Source organism: Muscardinus avellanarius, assembly GCF_963383645.1.
Source record: "Muscardinus avellanarius genome assembly, chromosome: 3".
Taxonomy (NCBI): domain Eukaryota; kingdom Metazoa; phylum Chordata; class Mammalia; order Rodentia; family Gliridae; genus Muscardinus; species Muscardinus avellanarius.
Genome location: NC_137788.1, coordinates 129,694,491 through 129,707,809, shown reverse-complemented (window position 1 = coordinate 129,707,809; position 13,319 = coordinate 129,694,491).

Genomic DNA, 13,319 nt, shown 5'->3' with positions numbered 1-13,319 from the left:
GTCGGATTTTTTTTCCTAGATTAGAAACTATGCGTTCATTTTTGGAATGATCATCTTCTAAGAGCGAGATTCTGTTCTCCATGTGGTCTAATCGGTTGTTTGTGCTTTGAATTGAGGCCTTTACTTCATTAATTGCATCCTTTATCTCTTTTTGGCTTTAAGTTCTTTTCGAAGCACCTCTATTATTTCTACAGTTATTTTCCTGATTTGATCTTCTAGAAATCTCTGATTTTCTGTTTTATCGGGTTCTGATGTTGTGGGATTGTGGGCATTCATTGCTCCAGTATTATTTCTCTTTCCCATGATTTAGGAAGTTTGTGCCTTCTCTGGGTTCTTCCCTTGGGTCACTATGACTTCACTTAAGGTGTTCTGGATCTCGAGTCAGTAGTATCTCAGACCCCACTACTCCTTTACTGGGTTGTATCACAGAGTCTCCGACCCAGAGAGTCAATAGAGGCTGCTTTAGACTGTGGGGGGGGGTGCCAGGTTGCACGTTCTCCTATGGTGTGATATCTCTGCCACCGCCACTCCCCCAGTGGGTCAAGTCCCAGGGAGTACAGTACTGGGATTTCTCTTCTGTGGCCCGCAATTTGACTCACTGTTCTTGAGTACGCAGATGTAGCTGTACTGGATTCGGTGAATTCTCTGCTGCTGCCTCTGCTGCTGGTGGTAATATGGAACCGCTGCTACGCCCTCGGCTGTGAGGCTGGCGTATTTCTTCTTGGTTTTGATTTCCACTCTGAATCCCTGCAGCGTGTGCTGAGCTCAGCCACTGGGAGCTTTAGATTTTACCTGCGGCGAGAAATCCCGCCTGGCTGTTCTGCAGCGGCTCACCTCGGCTTGCTGTAGCCGTCCGGTGAAGTCGCCGCTGCCGCCGGCAGTATGGTGCTGCTGCCGCGGCCTCGGGCGTGAGGCCGGTGTATCTCCTCTGTGGCTCTGAGCTCTATTCTCAGTCTGCTTTCTCTCTGGAGCCTGGTGATTTTTTTGTTTCTCTGGTGATGGTGTTTTCTGGCTATGAAAGGCGCTGATTTTGTGGTAATGGAGATTAGTTGTTAGCGGGGCTCTTAAGCCCCGCTTTTCTCGGTCGCCATCTTCCCGGAAGTCCACCCAGCTTTTATTCTTTATTTTGAAACAGGGTCTCACTAAGGTGTAGAGGGCCTAAGTAGCTGAGACTGTCCGAGAACCCAGATCCTTCTGTCTCAAGTTTCCCAAGTACTGTGGGATTACAAGTATGTGCCACCATGCCTGGCACACACTTTTAGTTTTTATTTTGAAACACAGGAGGGACTTGCTAAATTGCTGAAGGTGTCCTCAAACCTGCGATCCTCTTGTTTCAGCCTACCAAGTACTGGGATTACAATCATGTGCCACCATGCCCAGCTTGATTGTTTTTTTTATTTTTAGTTTTTACTTTTTTATTCTTGTGGTACTAGGGATTGAACTCAAGGACATTGTACCCTGAGCTACATATCAAGCCTGTCCTATCCTTTATTTGAAACAGCCAGGGCTGCAATCCTGCAGTCCTCCTGTGTTAGCCTCCCAAATACTGGGATTACAAACCTGTGCCACAACACTTTGCTTACTTTTAGTTATATATTTAGTTTTAGTTTCAGTTTTTGGTACTTGAGATTGAACCCAGGGGCATTCTTTCTCTGAGCTACAACCCAGCCCTATTTTTTTTTTTTTTTTGTACTGGGGATGAAACCCAGGAGCATTCTACCTCTGAACTACACCCGCAGGCCTATTTTTTATTCTTTATTTTGAAACAGGGTCTCACTAAGTAGCTGAGACTGTCCCTGAACCGTGATCCTCCTGTCTCAGTTTCCCGGATGCTGGGGTTACAAGTGGGCGCCACCATACCTGACTTGCTTTATTTATTTATTTATTTATTTGGTGGTACTTGGGTTCCTGGAAGCCCTTCTACCTCCGGGCTAGTGGGAGTATTTTTTTTTTTTTTTTTTTTTGCAGGTCTGGGGATGGAACCCAGGGACATTTGACCTCTGAGATACATCCCCTGCCCTGTTTTTTTATTCTTTTTTTTTTTTTTTGTGGTACTGGTGTTCCTGGAAGCCCTTCTACCTCCGGGCTACGCTCCCAGACCTATTTTTTATATTTTTATTTAGAAACAGGGTCTCTTAAGCCAGCGCAGATGGCTTCAAACCTGTGTGATCCTCCTGTCTCCGCCACCACGCCCGGCTATTCTTTATTTTGAAACCAGGTCTCACTGAGTTGCAGAGGGCCTCACTAAGTAGCTGAGGCTGTCCGCAAACTGCGATCCTCCAGTCTCAGCCTCCCGAATGCTGGGATTACAAGCGTGTGCCACCACGCCTGGCTCTATTTTTTATATTTTTAATTTAGAAACAGGGTCTCTTAAGGCAGCACGGCTGGCTTCGAACCTGCGCGATCCTCCTGTCTCCGCCTTCCAAGCGCAGGGATTACAAACGTGCGCCACCACGCCTAGCGTCCTGGCTTTATATTTTTATCCTTTATTTTGAAACAGGGTCTCACTGAGTTGCAAAGGGCCTAAGTATTAGAAGCTATCCACAAACTGTGATCCTCTTGTCTCAGCCTCCCAAATATTGGGCCCAGCCCTGTTTTTTATTTTTTATTTTGAGACAGGATTACACTAAATTGCAGAGGACCTCTCAAAGAATCTGAGGCTGGCTGCGAACCTGCAATCCTACAGTCTCAGTCTCCCAAGTACTGGGATTACAAGCATGTGTCACCATGCCCAGCCTATTCTATTTTTTATTTTGAAACAGGGTCTCACTAATTGCTGAGGGCCTTGCTAAATTGCTGATGCTGGCCTTGAACCTGTGATTCTCCTGTCTCAGCCTCCCAAGTACTAAGATTACAAGCATGCACCACCTTGCCTCGTTTATTTTTATTTTTTAATTAATTATTTTATTTTGGTACTGAAGGTTGAACTACATTCCAGCTGTATTTTATTTTTTATTTTGAAACAGGATCTAACTAAATTGCTAAGGCTGGCCTCGAGCCTGAAATCCTCCTTCCTCAGCCTTCCAACTATTAGGATTACAGGCATGAGCCACCATGCCCAGCGTTGACTGCCTTTTGATAAGTACATTTTATAAAAGTGAAATAATGAAATTTAAAAACAGTATTTTAAGCCTGGTGTGGTGGTGCACACCTGCAATCCCAGTACTTGGAAGGCTGGGACAGGAAGTTTGCAAGTTCACAGCCAGCCTCAGCTACTTAGTGAGGCCCTGTTTAAAAATAAAGAAAAGGCTGGGTGTGGTGGTGCACGTTTGTAATCCCCATGCTTGGGAGGCTGAGACAGGAGGATCACACAGGTTCGAAGCCAGTCTCAGCTACTTTGTGAGGCTCTCAGCAACTTAGTGAGACCCTGTTTCCAAATAAAATAGAAAATAGGTCTGGGAGTATAGCCTGGAGGTAGAAAGCCTCTGGGTTCCACCCCAGTACCACCAAAAAAATAAAATAAAATAAGATAAAAATAAAGAAAAGAAGAGCCAGGCGTGGTGGCACATGTTTGTAATCCCCATGCTTGGGAGGCAGAGACAGGAGGATCGCGCAGGTTCGAAGCCAGCCTCCCTGGTTTAAGAGAGACCCTGTTTCCAAATAAAAAAATATAAAAATAGGTCTGGGAGTGTAGCCCGGAGGTAGAAGGGTTCCATCCCCAGTACCACAAAAAGAAAGAAAGAAAGAAAATAAAAATAAAGAAAAGAAGCTGGACGTGGTGGTGCACGCTTGTAGTCCCAGCATTTGGGAAGCTGAGACCTGAGGTTTGCTTGTTTGTGGCCAGTCTCAGCTACTTAGGTCCTCCACAACTCAGTGAGACCCTGTTTCAAAATAAAGAATAAAAAATAGGGCAGGGGGTGTAGCTTGGAGGTAGAGTGTCCCTGAGTGCAATCCCCAGTACCACACATAAATACACATAAATAAGTAAATAAATAAATAAACAAAGCATTTTTAGTTAGAATGTTAAAGTTTGGAGTCAGTTACCTTGAAAAATATTTCTTACTATAAGATTTTAAATTACTGATCTAACCTACCTCTCCATTTCTGTAAAGGGAGGAGATTTTGGCCCAAGCAAGAGAGTGGGTTGTGGAAAGGGTGGTCAGGAAGGCCCTCTGCTGGCTGCAGACCTGGGGCCCCAGCCTGCAGTGCCACTCCTGGGAGCCGCTGTCTCCTGCCCGCAGCACCCAGCCTCACTGACACCTGGATCCCGGATCCTAGTCCAGAGCTCGAAGACTTCCCATGCAGACAGAAGCACATCACAGAGATAGCTCAGCTGTCTGAGCCTTGGCCCAGGGCAGCACTAGAGGGGCTGCCAGAGGCTGCCCAGCACTCCCATGGCACCGCAGACTTTTCAGTTGATAGGACAGCTCCTAATACTCCTCAAACCTTAGGTCACTCAACCCACCAGTCCACCCTCCATTGCCCAGCCCTGAGGTTCAAGGAACAAGACACTCAGGTATTTCAAGTAATAGGGGTTCATCATGAAGGACCAAGATGGAGGCACAGGAGAAGCCAGAAGGGGCTGGAGCGGAGGTGCCCCTGCCTTACACTCCAGCCACCCTCGGCATGCTGTTCCTGGCCTGTCAGCAATGGGGGCTTTTGTTTGTTATACCTCCATCCCTTTTGAGATTTTGTTTTGAAACAGGGTCTCACTGAGTTACCACATACTGGTCTTAAACCTGTGATCCTCCTGTAGTAGCCTCCAAGTACTTGGATTACAGGTGTGAGCCACCACACCTGCCTTTTATTTTTCTTTTTAGACTGTATTTCAATTTAGCATGGCACAGACCTGTAATATCAGTACTTGGAAGGCCAAGACAGGAGTCCCAGGTCCAAGAACAGCCTCAGCAATTTGGTGAGGCTCTGTTTCCAAATAATAAAAAGGGGATAGTTTGGAGGTAAAATGCCCCTGGGTTCAATCCCTACACCACACTACTACTACTACTACTATTACTACTACTGCTACCACCACCACCAATAACAACGACAATGACGACGATGATGATGATGGTGGGCTGGACATATAGCTCAGAGGTAAAATGCTGCTGGGTTCAATCCCCAGTACCAAAAAAGTTTAGGAGAGTGTGGTCGGGTATGGTGGCGCATGCTTATAATTCCAACATTTAGGATCGTGGTTCTCGGACAGCCTCAGCTACTACGTAGTGAGGCCCTTTGTGACTCAGTGAGACTGTTTCAAAATAAAGAATAAGAAATAGGGCTGGGGGTGTAGCTCGGAGGTAGAATGCCCCTGGGTTCTATCGCCAGTACTGCAAAAAAAAAAAAAAAAAAAAAAAAAGAGTGCGACTATGTTGCCCAGGCTGGCTCCTGCCTGGTCTCTCAAATGATTATCTTGCCTCAGTTCTCCAGTGAGCTGGCACTATAAGTGCCCATCACCATGCCTGGCTCAACAAATGTACTTTTGTTTTTGTTTGAGTCTGGGTTTAGAACCCAGGGGCATTCTAACTCACAGCTATCCCCAAACTTTGTGTGTGTGTGTGTGTGTGTGTGTGTGTGTGTGTGTGTGTGTGTTACTGGGGATGGACCTAAGGCATTCTACCTCCAGGCTATACCTCCAGATCTACTTTTATTTTTTATGTGGAAACAGGGTCTTGCTAAATTGCCAAGAGCCTTACTAAACTGATGAGGCTGGTTTTGAACCTGTGATCCTCCTGTACTTAGCTTCCTAAGTACTGGGACTACAAGTGTGTGCCATCACACCTGGCTTTATTTTTTAAGATAGGATCTCACTAAGTTGCTGAGGCTGGCCTTGAACCTGGAATCCTCCTGTCTCAACCAACCAAGCACTGGGATTACAGGTGTGCACCACTACTCCTGGCTTCAACAAATAGTTTTTGGTGTCTGCCAGTAATGGCCCCCAGCTAGTCACCAAAGCTGTCTGTCTGCCAGTAGCTGTTCTAGTACCCAGCTGGGCAACCCACTATGCATGTCTGGGGGAATAGAATCTCAAAGGAGTCTGAGAGGCTCAAATACATACAAGGTCAGGTCAGTACCAAAATGGGATTCGTCTTTAACAGGCCTACTATGTGGACTTATTCAGGTCTTTAAAAAAATCTTAGGCTAATGTCCAAGTTGTTAGCCCTGGGGGTGTCATCTCGGGCAAATGGCTTGCTCTCTGAGTCTCAAGTCTCTTAATGTAGATAATGATGTCCACCTGTCAGGGTAATGGTGCTAGAGCAGAGATGTTTTAAAGCCTTGAGCGCAGTGCCTGGCATATATACTGTTTCAACAAGTGAGCTCCTACTATAGTTAGCAAAATAATGAGTCTCCCCAGGGGGAGAGGGTGCCAGGCCCAGTCTGTCCTCTGCCCTGCAAGATGGTGCTAGCAGCCCGGTGCCCCAGCATCTGTCCGGAGTGGCTGCTGATGAGCCCTTGCAGGGGGTTGTTGCTTGGCCACTCATACTGGAAGGGGAAGCTTGGTTCTCTGAAGCCCGGAGGGTACAGTCATTTGGAAACAGTCACCACATCTCTTTAGGGAAAGGTTCTGTCTTGACTGGCCTGGGGTTTTCTGTGTTTTTTTTTTTTTCCTGGACCCAGACTGTACAACCTATGGAAGATGGGCAGCTGGCTTCCTCTGAGCTGTGTTGGGTGGGTGGAGCTTTCTGTCCGTCTGGCCATCACAGCCACAGGAGCATTTCCACAACAGACCAGGGCCAAAGGGCTGAAGGCTTGCCAGGGCGAGCCTCACAGCGCAGGTGACCATCGTGTGCCAGCCTGTAGGTCCTCCTCAGGCATCAAGCACCAGTCTCACCGCCCATGGTACAGCCTGCTAAGTCCCAAATTAGGCCAGATTTCTGGACCTCTTGAGAAATCCTGTATGTGGCCTGGCCTCAGTGGGCCACAGGCTTGCGAGCCCTGATGTGGAGCTGAGGAGCAGCCACCACCCATAGGCTGGATGAGCAGGAAAAACAACATCCATGATCTCAAAAAGCTCCTCGCTCAGCCGGGCATGGTGGCACATGCTTGTAATCCCCGCGCTTGGGAGGCTGAGACAGGAGGATCGCACAGGTTCGAAGCCAGCCTCAGCTACTTAGTGAGGCTCTTGGCAACTTAGTGAGACCCTGTTTCCACATAAAATATAAAATAGGTCTGGGAGTATAGCCCAGAGGTAGAAAGCCTCTGGGTTCCATCCCCAGTACCATCAAAAATAAATAAATAAATAAATATAAAAAGCTCCTTGCTCAGGAGACTGATGAGACCCCGTGAGAAGTAGCATTACGTAAGCGAGAGACCACAGATGCAAGCGGACAGTAAATACGGCACCGCAAGAGGGGCATGGGAGGCAGGACTCCCATCCCGCGTTGGTGGGGAAGGAGAGTGAGTGGAAGCGTCCCAGGGAATTTACATAAGAAGTATGTATCAAAGGATGCACTGCATTGTGTTCCCATAATTAAAAAGCTTTATTTGATTTTTATAATTATAAAGATAATACATAAAATTTCAGGCAATATAAAATGGTATAAAAATTGAAAATAATGCAAAATTCCACCTGTAGAGAAAACCACAGTTGACAATTCAGTCAAAATCCTTCCCATATATAAGATTTATAAAAGGTGGATCATTATCATACATGCGATTCTATAACCTGCTTTTTTCACTCAAAAACACGTGTTTTCAGCCAGGCCTAGCGGCACACGCTTGTAATCCCGACATTCGGGAAGCTGAGATGGAGGATCACAGGTTCGCAGCCAGCCTCAGCTACTTAGGCCCTCTGCGACTTAGTGAGACCCTGTTTCAAAATAAAGACTAAAAAACAGGGCTGGGGGTATAGCTCAGAGGTAAAATGTCCCTGGGTTAGAGCCCCGGTAAAGCAAATAAAATAAAAAGGAATAAAATAGGGCTAAGGGTGTAGTTCGGAGGTAGAATGCCCCTGGGTTCCATCCCCAGTGCCACAAAAAGCAAACATACGTTTTCCTATCACTAAATATAGCTACATGTCACCTTCAGTGGCTGTGTAGTTTCCAACTGTGTGACTGTACCATAATTCATTAAATCTCTTCCTGCCACCGAGATTCATTCCAGTTTTGCAGTTATGAACAATACTATGATTGGCATCTCTGGATAGTCTTTTTCATGGACCTGGTTTCTAGAAGTGTCTGAGGATACTCACTGGACATTCTTTTTTTTTTTTTTTTTGGCAGGTTTGGGGATAGAACCCAGGGGCATTTGACCTCCGAGCTATACCCCCTGCCCTACTTTTTATTCTTTATTTTGAAACAGGCTCTCACTAAGTTGCAGAGAACCTCACTAAGTAGCTGAGGCTGTCCACGAACCGCGATCCTCTGGTCTCAGCCTCCCGAATGCTGAGATTACAAACGTGTGCCACCACGCCCGGCTTCTCACTGGACATTCTGACACTCTGACACATGCCTTCTCTTTAAACTTCCATGCCCATCCACAGAGCTGAAAACGCCTCTTTCAGATGGGTGTGATTCTGAGACTGAGGATCAGGGCTGGAGCTGAGAAGCGCTGCAGGTGAGGAGCGGCATTGACAAAGGCTGTGCAGAACCCAGGAGGGCGCATCTGGAATCGTTTTCCTGAGGCATCAGCACTGTGAGGAAGGACTGGAAGATACACAGGGCAAGGTGAGCTGGTCCGCTCCAGCAGCCACGAATGCCAGGTGGCAGAGCCTGCAACTGAAATTATTCAACAGTTACCTGGCACCTGTTTTGAGCCCAAACCTTTGCTGGCGTCAGAGTTATAGAGACATAGGACCTCAGAGTCTATAGTTGGTGGAGAGAACCAACACAAAGCCCCACCACTCTTATCACAGGACGTTGAGAAGTGATGTGTCCACCATTCCCAAAGTTCAGAGGTTGGGACCAAGTTGTTTTCATCCATTTCTAATTCTTAGCTCAGGCCTGCCCCTATACAGACACGGAGCAGAGAATCCTAGCGAGTATCTCCAAAGGCAGAGGAGGATAGTTAGGTGTGTGCTGACTGCAGCAAAGATGTGTCCTCCTCTGTTAGGGTGGAGATCACTTTTGTATCTACATCTGACACATTTTGTTAACATTATCCTCTTGTCCTTCCCCTCTTGAGGCTGCCAAGAACCAGTGGAGGAAATCCCATGCCTGGGACTAGACCACCCTTAGAACCCAGGGCTTCACCTTATACAGGCCCTCAGCCCGCTCAGCACAGGACACGCCTTCCTTCCCCAGCTCTGCGCCACCAGAGCCGGCCCATCCCAAGCTTTTAGTTCTCTTTTTTCCCCCCTGGGGGGTACTGGGGAATTGAACTCAGGGCATTCTAACTCTGACCTACACCCTCAGCCCTATTTTGTTTTTTATTTTGAAACGGTCTCACTAGGTTGCTGAGCATAGTGGCTCACACTTGTCATCCCAGAGACTTGGGAGGCTGAAGCAGGTGGATCCCAAGCTTGAGGCCAGCTCGGCAACTTAGTGACACCCTGTCTCAAAAAGAACAAAAAGGGGTGTAGCTTAGTGGTGGAGCACTCCTGGGTTCCTGTCCTGTGCATGGCGCTGCTTTCTCTCAGACATGACTCTGAGGGCTACTGCCTTTCCCTTCTCAGAAGCCTCTTTTGACTCTGTACCCGCCTTTAGCCCCTGGCCCTCCCATCCTGAGGAGCCTCTGTCCCTGGACTCCCCTCCCACCTGCTCATCCTGTTTACCTCCACACTTGTTCACTACCCAATGTCTAATCCAGAGTGCGGGGCTGTGCACATACCTCTAACCCCCAGGCCTCTCGTCAAGGCAGTGGTCAGGCCTTAGGGGCTCCCTCTCCACCTCCCAAACCTCTCCCTGAGCTCTGGCCCTATTTATTTATTTTGGTATTGGAGGCTGAACCCAGGGGAAATCTACCTCTTAGCTAGTCCTTTTTTTAATTGGATTTTTGCAGTACTGGGGATTGAACCTAGAGGCATTCTACCTCTGAGCTACATCCCCAGCTCTATTTTTTATTCTTTTTTTGTGTGTGTGTGTGGTACTGGGGTTCCTGGAAGCCCGTATACCTCTGGGCTATACTCCCAGACCTATTTTTATATTTTTATTTGGAAACAGGGTCTCTTAAGCCAGCGATACTGGCTTCGAACCTGCGTGATTCTCCTTTCTTCGCCTCCCAAGTGTGGGGATTACAAGTGTGCGCCACCACACTGCCTATTTTTTATTCTTTATTTTGAAACAGGGCCTTACTAAGTAGCTGAGGCTGGTCTTGAGCCTGCGATCTTCCTGTCTCAGCCTCCCGAGTATTGGGATTATATGTGTGTACCACCACACCTGGCTCTATTTTATTTTTTATTTGGAAAAATAGTCTTGCTAAGTTGCTGAGGCCAGCCTCAAATCTACAATTCCTGTCTCAGCCTCCCAAGTATTGGGGATACAGGTGTACACCATCATGCCCAGCTTGGTCCCATTATTATTGCCCTCAGCTCTCTGGATGCTTGCAAAGAGCCTGGCAGGTCCTTATACCTTTAGTCTCACATCTTCTGATATGTTTAAATCACAAAGAAACGTGTTGTTTCCTTTTAGTAGCTTTCTATACTTGCAGTGTAATGTTCAAAGTGAGCCATGAAGCCAGGCCTGGTGGCTATAATCCCAGTACCTGGGAGGCTGAGACAGGAGGATTCCAAGTTCAAGACCAGCCTGAGCAACTCAGCAAGTCCCTGTCTCAAAATAAAAAATAAAAAGGACTGGGCAGGGGGCATGTAGCTCAGTATTAGAACACCCCTGGATTTAAGCCCCAGGACTACAAATTAATTAAAAGGTGACCCAGGGCCGGGCATGGTGGCACATGCTTGTAATCCCTGCACTTGGGAGGCGGAGACAGGAGGATTGCGCAGGTTTGAAGCCAGCCTTGCTGGTTTAAGAGACCCTGTTTCCAAATTTAAAAAAAAAGTATAAAATAGGTCTGGGAGTGTAGCCTAGAGGCAGAAGGATTTCCAGGAACCCCAGTACCACACACACACAAAAAGTTACCCAGGAAGCTGGGCATGGTGGTACACGTGTAATCCCAGTACTTGGGAGGCTGAGACAGGAGGACTGCAGGTTCGTGGCCAGCCTCAGCTACCTTAGTGAGGCCCTCAGCAACTCAGTGAGACCCTGTTTCAAAATAAAGACTTAAGAAATAGGGCTGGGGATATAGCTCACTGGTAGAGTGCCAGTCGAGTATTCATGAGGCCCAGGGTTCAATCTCTAGCACTGGTAAACAATCTGGTAGAAATCAGCTTAACCAAATGATGAGTTATCATCAATATTAATGAGACAATAAGCCGGGCATGGTGGCGCCTACTTAGGATCCCAACATTCGGGAGGCGGAGACCAGAGGACTGCGGGGTAATATAGTAATGAAACAACAGACGTTAGATGCGCTGAGGACACATCACGTATGTGATATTCCTATCCAGAGTGGAAAGCCCCAACTTAGTTGCGTGGAACCATTATACAAGTCCAAATTAAGGCACATTCTCCAAGTAACTGGCCTGTATTCTAAAAAATGTCATGGTCATGAAAGACAAAGAAAGGCTAAGGAACTCTTCCGCACTAAAAGAAAAACAGATAGGGCTGGGGGACTTGCTCAGACGTAGAGCTCTTGCCTACCACGTGTGAGGTCCTGGGTTCAATACCCAGTACTGCAAAAACAACATAGTCACAGAGAGTGAAAGTGAGAGAGAGAATATCACAATGTTATAACTAAATGTGACACATTAGGAATGCATAAGGAAAAGGAGAATTGAGAAAAAGGACATTATGGGGACAACTGACAAATTTAAATATGGAGCATGGGTTAGATATTAGATATCAGTGTTAAACTTCCTGGTTTTGATAACTGTACTTAAATTGTGTAAAAATATCATTTTTTTCCCTGTGGTACTAGGGATGGAACCCAGGGGTCTTTAATTTCTGGGCTACACCCCTAAACCCATTTTTTATATTTTATTTCAAAACAGGGTCTCACTAAGTTGCTGAGAACCTCACTAAGTAGCTGAGGCTGGCTTCAAACCTGCGCGATCCTCGTCTCAGCCTCCCAAGTACTGGCATTACAAGCATGTGCCACAACACCTGGCATGTCCTTGTTTTTAAGTAAATGCATACTGAAGTTTCTGGGGTAATGGAGTATACTGTATGCAACTCAATCTCAACTGATTCAGAAAACACAACGTGTATATACAAAAGATAAAGCAAATCATGGTGTAAAATGTAAACACTTAGTACATCTGGGTACAGGATACATGGGAGTACTCTGTGATAGTTCTGTGACTTCTTTGTACATTTGAAATTTATATTAAAAATTTTAAAGTTAATCAAAAATATCTCCCAAACCAAGAATCCAACAATAAAGGAGGAGTTGAAATTATGGTACAGCCACTTTTAGGAAGCCTTAAAATGATTCAGCCTTATAAATTATATATGAAGATACATAAGAATATAGAAAAATGCTTGTAACATATACAATGTAAAATGATAAAAGCAGGATACAAAATATTTTATTTTCTGTGGGTCTGGGGATGGAACCCAGGGCATTCGACCACCGAGCTACAGCCCCTGCCCTATTTTTTATTCTTTTATTTTGAAACCGGGTCTCACTGAGTTGCAGAGGCCTCACTAAGTAGCTGAGGCTGTCTGCAAACCACTATCCTCTGGTCTCAGCCTCCTGAATGCTGCGATTACAAGCATGCGCCACCACGCCCAGCTACAAAATAGTTTATGTATTTATCATTGTGGATATGTAAAAGCAAGCATGTAAAAAAGACTAAGAGGATAAAATCAAGTGACACTAAGGATATAGGGAGCTAATGAGACTGAGTGAGCACTGAATTGGGTTGACCGTATTCTCTGGCCTCAGCCTGCCCCTCCTCAAACCTAAGCCACTGCCAGAGGCCTGAAGATCAGGCGCCAGAGCCACTCCCTGTGCAGGAGTGTCTCTGGGGGGATGGGAGTGGCAATATCTCCAGGGCAGGAGGTTGGCTCTGACTCAGGCGCTTCAGAGTCTGACCAAGCGGCTCAGGCCACTGGGGACACAGCTGAAGGGAAGCCCGGCAGTGACTAATCTGAGACTCCAGCCTCCCCTGGTCGACACGAGTTGACCTGTTTAGATGCCCTGGGCTTGTGCCATAGACAGCTGGGGCTCTTCCTGGCCTGCTGCCTCCTGCGTACACACAGTGAAGCTTCTTTGAACCTCAGAGGCTCAGATAAGCCTATCTAGAGTGGACTGTCCGGCCCTGCACCTGGAGGGATAAAGCACTAGTCCTTATCATGCCGTTACAGTCCGTGGAGGAGATGGTGCTTTTGAGCCCTGCACATGCTGAGCAAGAGGTCTACCAATAAGCTACATCCCAGCCCCTG